This window comes from Cnephaeus nilssonii, assembly GCF_951640355.1.
Source record: "Cnephaeus nilssonii genome assembly, chromosome: 4".
NCBI classification, from domain to species: domain Eukaryota; kingdom Metazoa; phylum Chordata; class Mammalia; order Chiroptera; family Vespertilionidae; genus Cnephaeus; species Cnephaeus nilssonii.
The window spans coordinates 18,150,586-18,159,107 of NC_137075.1; positions in this window are offsets into that span (position 1 = coordinate 18,150,586).

Genomic DNA, 8,522 nt, shown 5'->3' on the forward strand with positions numbered 1-8,522 from the left:
CTGGCTCCACATTTCTGATAGGCAAAGGGAGCAGCTGCACCAGGCAGGTTGTTTACATGGTGCAATGAAGACACATTATTTAACTCATGTCAGAGGAGAGAAACACTTTGCAAACGTGGAAAATGTTCATGCCCAGGCTCAGTCTGGCTTGAACACAAGGGCCTCATGCCATCATTTCTGCTCCCAGTGGACCAGCTGCAGCCCTCGGACTCTGGCACAGCTGAGCAGTTTCCCATGGAGAACAGCAGAGAGTACTGGTGACCCACATGTGTGGCCTTAGCCTTCATGAAAAAGGCCAGCCTTCCCAATTAGGCCAGTTTGCAAAAGCACCTGCTTGCTTCCCTGTGGATGTGCATGGGGACACGTGCCCAACATGCACACAGTCAACAGGCCTGTGTATGAATGTGTTCCTGTGGGTGCAATCAAGCAATGACAACAGGTAGGTGTGTTTTGTTCAGGTTTAGATTTTTGTGAATCCCCAGTTTTCCTCCTAAAGGGGGTCCCAGGTAAGATCTGCAGTCCAGAAACCTGGCAAAGGCCTTGAGTGCCAAAAGGCTCTTTACTACATTAAATTCCCATGATCAGCACTACAATTTCAGTTCATAAATACTGACCTGAAACCATATCTCTGTCTCATGCCTCCAAGCAGCTCCAAGTAGCCCCACGTGCAGGGACATCTGTTACAACTGGAAAAAACTCTGAAGACTTCAAAACAAGAACGCTACCCCTGACTAGTGATTCAGAGGCCTCCTGGGATCAGGACGGGAGGAGCACAGCAGGGATCTGAGTGGGACAACTGGAGATCCTCCCCCGTCTTCTGAGTGGGCCTGGCACTGCCAGAACTTTCTGTGGGAGGAAACAGTTACTTTGATCTTACAATGTCCTGCCCCTTAATTTCCCATGCTGGACAATTGTGCAACATGGTCCTGAGAACTGGGTTTCCTGGGAACTGAAGTTTTGTTTTTGTCACATTTTTTTTCTCAAAAAGGAATTTAAAATTTGACAAATATGATATAATGTTTAAGTTTTTAGGACTCAATTATTGGCCTTGATTTTAAAAGTCTGTTTATGTTAAGAGAGAATAGATTCTTAACATGGAACCTTCCAGAATGTCAGGTGTTGAAGATGAACAGCTGCAGGTATGCTTCATGCAGAATGTACTGATGCAAACGGTACTTTAACAAGCGAATTCTGGAACCAACCCTCCAGTGCATGTGAGAGTTACAACTAGAGAGGAGGCTGCAGGGCGTCAGGTTACCTTTCTCAGCACTGCTCTCTCCAAGGCCACCCCTGGGGTGGAGCAGAAGAGCCCAGGATTTCCCACTGGCCACGCCAATGTCACAGCTGCAACCAGTTGACATCCAGCAGCGGTGGCCAAGCAGTTCACCATGGCAGTCATGGGGATGGGGTGATTCTGGTCAGCATCATGACCTGAAGGAGCAAACATACAGTTCACATCCATCCAAGAGCGAGGTGCAACATTAATGTTTATTTCATATGACTTGACTGCTTTCAGAGCATGTTTCATCCCCATTAGTGTATCAGAGTCTATGGACAAGGACAGACGCAGGCACAAAGAGAACTTGCGTTGAATACTGTCTGTGGACCAGACTGTGCCATTCGATCCCTGAGAAGCCCGGGAGGAAGGAACACAAGGTTCAGGGGGAAGGAACTGGCCTAAGGCCACAAGTGGTGGCTGTGGGGTCTGAACGCACATCTGTCTGACTCCCAGCCCCTGGCCTCAAGCCTGCAGTCCCCTCCTCTCTGACTGCTTTCCCAGTGGCTCCACAGAAGAACAAAGCTGATTTTCTCTGCGGAATAGTTCTGTTCTCTGAGCCTGTGTAGTGCTCTACTGTTAAAGGTCTGAAAAGTATTTGGAACTTTCTTGAAAAATTAAGATAGAAAAGGGTCTAGAAAGCAATTTTTCTAGTAATTCTCAAATTACCACCAGGAATATTCTTTCAATTATATTAAAACTAGAGGCCCAGTGCATGAAATTCATGCACGGGGGTGTGTGTGTCCCTCAGTCCAGCCTACACCCTCTCCAATCGGGGACCCCTCGAGGGATGTCCGACTGCCTGTTTAGACCCGATGCCACTGGGATCAGGCCGAAATGGACAGTTGGACATCCCTCTCACAATCCAGGACTGCTGGCTCCCAACTGCTTGCCTGCCTGCCTTCCTGATTGCCCCTAACTGCTTCTGCCTGCCAACCTGATAACCTCCTAACCACTCCCCTGCCAGCCTGATCGACGCCTAACTGCTTCCCTGTCGGCCCGATTGCCCCTAACTGCCCTCCCTTGCCAGCCTGGTCACCCCTAACTGCCCTCCCCTGCAGCCTGGTTGCCCCCAACTGCCCTTCCCTGCAGATCTGGTCCCCCAAACTGCCTTCCCCTACAGGCCTGATCGCCCCCCAACTGCCCTCCCCTGCAGGCCTGGTCCCCCCCAACTGCCCTCCCCTGCTGGCCTGATCACCCACAACTGCCCTCCCCTGCCGACCATCTTGTGTCCACATGGGGGCAGCCATCTTTGACCACATGGGGGTGGCCATCTTGTGTGTTGGAGTGACGATCAATTTGCATATTACCTCTTTATTATATAGGAGCCCAGCACATGAAATTGTGGGGCCCCACCCTGCCTTGACACCCGAACCTCTCCATGGCCCAGCCCCCAACCCCTCTGGCCTTCTCTGGTTGCTTCAATCCCTGCCCTTAGTCCCTCAAGTTGCCTTGGGCTGGCCCTGCCTTCTCCGGGCGCCTCCCTGCTTCCGCCCTTCTCCAGAGCAATGCCCCGCTGTGCATGTGCAGGCAGCCTCCTGTGATTGGTCATGATGTTATGGAGTAATGGACAATTTGCATATTCCTCTATTATTATATAGGATATATCTATATATCTATATATCTATATATCTATATATCTATATATCTATATATCTATATATCTATATACTAGATTTGTTATTCCACTTATCCATTCATTCATTGGTTGATTCTTGTATGCTCCCTGACTGGGAATTGAACCTGCAACCTTGGTGTATTGGGACAACACTCCAACTGAGCTACCTGGCCAGGGCTTTATTTATTTACTTTTAATAAAAGCAGTGACAAATGGAGATAACTATTGATTGTTATCAGGTGCTATAATTTTTAACTAGAAAGGATTAATAAATTATGTAACTATTATTAATTAAAAATTACAACTTGATTGTTCCATGTCCTGTTTAAATTTTAAAACTCGTCATTGTCATTTCACCATTACAAATAAACAAGGTTATCATATTACCTTCTGCTTCTTGTATCTGTATATACCATAATTATTACATAGTTATAATCAGATCACACATATAATTTCATATATTTTTTAAAAATCATACTCTGTAGCAGTGATTTTCAACCTGTGTGCCACAAGAATTTTTAAAACGTGCAATACCGGACTATTTAGTCAGAGGCACTGATCTCTTTTTCCTTAGATTGTCAAATTTAAAAATGACAACAGTGCCCTAACCTGTTTGGCTCAGTGGATAGAGCGTTGGCCTGTGGACTGAAGGGTCCCAGGTTTGATTCTGGTCAAGGGCACGTACCTTGGTTGTGGGCACATCCCCAGTTGGGGGTGTGCAGGAGGCAGCTGATCGATGTTTCTCTCTCATTTATGTTTCTAATTCTCTATCCCTCTTCCTTTCTCTCTGTAAAAATCAATAAAATATTAAAAAAATGACAACAGCCCACATGATAGATGTCTGGTGTGAATAAATAAAAATTATACTCAGCCCTGTGTTTGGTGCCTTCAAAGATTCTGCTTTTGTGCATAGTGAGCTATATTCTTTCATATGGCATCTACAAGAAAAGTTATTTAAATAAACACTTAACATGATTTGTTATCACTCAATAAAAGTGTATAAAGTTTGAACTATATGCTCAAATAGAGAAAGTATATGGATAATTGCAAAATATTTTGTCTTTAAAATATGCATTTATGCTTATGTTAAATAGGGTTCATATAGAAAAGTCACATTTGTAACTTAGGAGGGACTACATAGCTGTCTGACCTCTCCTGTTCCCTGGGTCAGTGTTAGTTACTGCATTTTTATCTTTGTGAGATAGAGGGTATCTATTTAATAGAGGAACCTAATTAGGTACTAGACAAGTGTCAGCTGCTCTAGTTGGGTTGGGGTGATAATTAAGAGCTTTATTTTTAAAGCTCACCTGCTGTATTTCTAGATACTTATTCAAATAAGAGCAAAGCATATGATTATCTAACAAATAACTTAGAAACCTCTTTGCTAAGTTAAGTCATTTATTTTTGGTGGCACTTTTGCTTAATCCACTTCAGGATTTTGTGGGACCACCACATAGATGGTTGTGGTGCACGCTTTCATCAACAGGCATACAATGTTGCTACTAGCCACCAGGGTTCGGTAAACTGTGGCCTGTGGGTCACATCTGGTCTGTGGCCTGTTTCTGCACATCCCATGAGCCAATGTTGGCTTTACATTTTTAAGTGATAATAAAAATAAAAGTTTAAAAGCAAAGGAGAATGTGTGATAGAAACTGCATGTAACTTGCAAAGCCTAACATATATACCATCTGGCCCATTTCAATAAAAATTTTTTCAGCCCTTGAGCCACTGATGTTTATTGCTCAGAACTGTTAATTCATTAAGGGTTACAAATGGTGATATTGTATCATTCCTTCACTAGTAGGAGAAATACTTCTATAAACAGAAACTTATTTTCATCAACAACTTATTGCCATTGGGAACAGTTTGATTAGGAAGAATGCTTAGTTTTTTCACTCTTACATGCCATTTTTCAACATAATGAATTGGTTCTGTAACATTTTCCAAAGGTGACCAATAGTTTTTTTTTTTTTTTGTCATTATAAAGTAATGGAATTCAGCATATTTTAATGTTAAATTTATTGCATTATTTTTCTGGTATAACAAGATGTTGCAGATTCACCTTTGTTTCAATTGCAGACCTGGAGTGAGCCAGTTTTTTGAAGGTTCTTTTGTACGGAAAATGAAATTTAGAGCCAAAATCTGGGTATGGAAAATACTCATTGCTACTGGATTGGTCATTTTTACTATGCATTTTCAGTAAAGTTAGCTAGGAAACACATATTTTTTTAAAATAAATAAAATATAAATTCATACTGGTGTTTACAATTAAAATTGAGGGCTACATGGTTTTTACTTAATCTCATTGGTTTAACATCTATAACACTTTTCTTCTACATTGAGAATCTTGTTCTCCACAATGGCAATGAAATTACTCATTTGCTTTATCCCACAACACACACACACACACACACACACACACACACACACACACACACACACAATCTCATAGTAACTGCAACAAAATGGTTATTAACATAATTAACATTTATGCAGTTCTTTTGGTTCTTAAAGCATTTTCCACTATGTATAGTTTGGTTACTTAAATTGGTGTTCTTAAATTCTCTTAGACTAGTTCTTGTCTTTTGGTGTTCTTAAATTCTCTTAGACTAGTTCTTGTCTTTATGGTTATGATAACCAGAGATTTAGGTTTTATTTTAATTTTTAGGCATATTTAAAATTTTATTCTATTTTTAAATTATGTATAATATTTACATGATCCCAAAGTCAAATCTATGAACAAGCTCCATTTAGAGATAGCTAGCTGAATCCTTGTCTCGTTTAACTATATTTTCTCTTTTAATATGGGTTAAAAAGTGTGTGTGTGTGTGTGTGTGTGTGTGTGTGTGTGTGTGTGTATTAATATCCCACCTTTCTTAGATAAAAATACCCACTAGTCTCCAATTTTGCTTTTTAACTTAATTCAGTCTAGAGATCATTCTGTGGTAGAATATATAGTTATTCTATAGTCTTTTTTTAAAAAAATATTTTTTATTGATTTCAGAGAGGAAGGAAGATAGAGATAGAGAGAAAGGGAGGGAGGGAGGGAGGGAGAAAGAGAGAGAGAGAGTGAGAGAGATCAATGATGAGAGAGAATCATTGATTGGCTGCCTCCCGCCTGCCCCACACTGGGGATCTTACCCCAAACTGGGGATCTGAGCCTGTAACCAGGAATTGAACTGTGATCTCCTGGTTCATAGGTCAACACTCAACCACTAAGCCATGCTGGCTGGGCTCTATAGTCTTATTTATAACTGCATAGTACCACATTGTGTCAGTGTACCATAGTTTGTTCAATGTGTCCCTTATTGATGGACATCAGGTTTGCTTCCTGATTTTTTCACAAGTAGCACTGGAGTGAGTAGTCTTGCTTGTACCTGTTTTCATATTTTGGCCAGTGTATCTTTGGGATAGAATCATAGACATGGAATTGCTAAGTCAAAGGGCTAATCATCTCTAATAAAATGGTAATATGCAAATTAACCATCACTCAGCTACATAAGCCACGCCCACCAGCCAATCAGGGCGAGTATGCAAATTAACCCCAATCCAAGATGGCTACAGCCACAGAGAGCAAGGTTTCCCAGGTAACAGAGCAAGCCAAGCTTTCCATAGCCGTTGCAGGCCTAAGCCTCCACTCAAGCTACAAAGTTTCAATTATAGAAGGTAAACAAATTCAAACAAATGGCGGCAGAATGGAGCTTGAGAGAGCAGGCCAGGGTTGCCGGCGGCAACAGGGGAAGCAAAGCTTTCCGCACACCCTGGCTGGGCTCACCCGCTTAAGGCTACAAAGTTTCAATTGTAGAAGGTGAATTAACTGCCACAGAAATGGCTGCCACCCCAGAAATGGCTGCTGCCCCAGGCTACAAAGTTTCAATTGTAGAAGGAAAATAAATTCCAGATACCAGGGCCTCCCCTTGGGTTGCCAGGAGGCGTGGCCGGCCTGCAAACCACCACAGACCCTCGCTCAGGCCGCCCCACACCCCAAGGGAACCCCCACCCTTATCTGTGACACCCTTCAGGGCAAACCAGCTGGCCCCCACCCGTGCACCAGGCCTCTATCCTATCTAATAAAAGAGTAATATACAGATTGATCATCACTGCAACACACAATATAGCTGCCCCCATGTGGTCAAAGATCCTGCCCCCATGTGGACACAAGATGGCCAGCAGGAGAGGGCAGTTGGGAGGCACCCGGCCTGCAAGGGAGGGCAGTTGTGAGGGACCAGGCCTGCAAGGGAGGGCAGTTGAGAGGGACCAGGCTTGCAAGGGAGGGCAGTTGGAGGTGATCAACCCTGCAGGAGAGGGCAGTTAGGGGTGACCAGGCTGGCAGAGGAGGGAAGTTGGGGGCAAACAGACTGGCAGGGGAGCAGTTAAGCATCAACCAGGCTGGCAGCGGAGTGGTTAGGGGGTGATCAGGCTGGCAGGCAGAAGCGGTTAGGGGCAATCAGGAAGGCAGGCAGGCAAGCAGTTGGGAGCCAGCAGTCCTGGATTGTGAGAGGGATGTCCGACTGCCCGTTTAGGCCCGATCCCCTGTGGGATCGGGCCTAAACGGGCAGTCGGACATCCCTCCAGGAGTCCCAGATTGGAGAGGGTACAGGCTGGGCTAAGGGACAATCCCCCGCCGTGCACGAATTTCGTGCACCGGGCTTCTAGTGCATATATAATTGTGCTAGATGTTGCAACTTTCCTTTATAGTGGGTACCATTTTGCATTTCCATCAGCCTTCTCCCCTATACTTTGCCTACAGAGTATGTTAAATATTTGAATTTTTGCCAATTCGATAGCTAAGAAATTGTATCTCATTGTGGTTTTAATTTGCTTTTCTCTTATTATGAGTGAGCTTGAGATCTGTTAAAAGTGATTAAGGACCATTTCATTTTAGTAACTAATTCTACATTTGTAGAATTTTTTTAATAGCTCTGTATGGTGTCAGATGGGTGTGAGATTCATCGAGATGATCACTCAGTAAGTTGTGTAATGTCTAATCATTGTGGGGTACACCTGAATCCAATTCAATAATATATGTCAACTGTAATCCTATCTAATAAAAGAGCAATATGCAAATTAACCATCACTCCGCTTCACCCACAAGCAATGCCCACCAGCCAATCAGGAGTGAGTATGCAAATTAATCCAACCAAGATGGCTGCAGCCACAGAGCGAGCAGGAGGCTTGGGTTTCCCCGGCAATGGAGCAAGCCAAGCTTTCTGCCTGCCCTGGCTGGCCTAGGCCTCCACTCAAGGCTACAAAGTTTCAATTATAGAATATAAATAAATCCTAACAAAAATGGTTGCGGCCACGGAGCAAACAGGAGGCTTGGCTCCACTCCAGGCTACAAAGTTTCAATTGTAGAAGGTAAATAAATCCCAGATACCAGGACCTCTGCTTGGGTTGCTGGGGGGCATGGCTGGCCTGCAAACCACCACAGGCCCTTCACCCAGGCTGCCCCACGCCTCAAAGGAACCCCCACCCTGATCCGGAACACCCTTCAGGGCAAACCAGCTGGCTCCCACCTGTGCACCAGGCCTCTATCCTATCTAATAAAAGAGTAATATGCAAATTGACCATCACTCCAACACACAAGATCCTGCCCCCATGTGGACAAAAGATGACTACCACAAGATG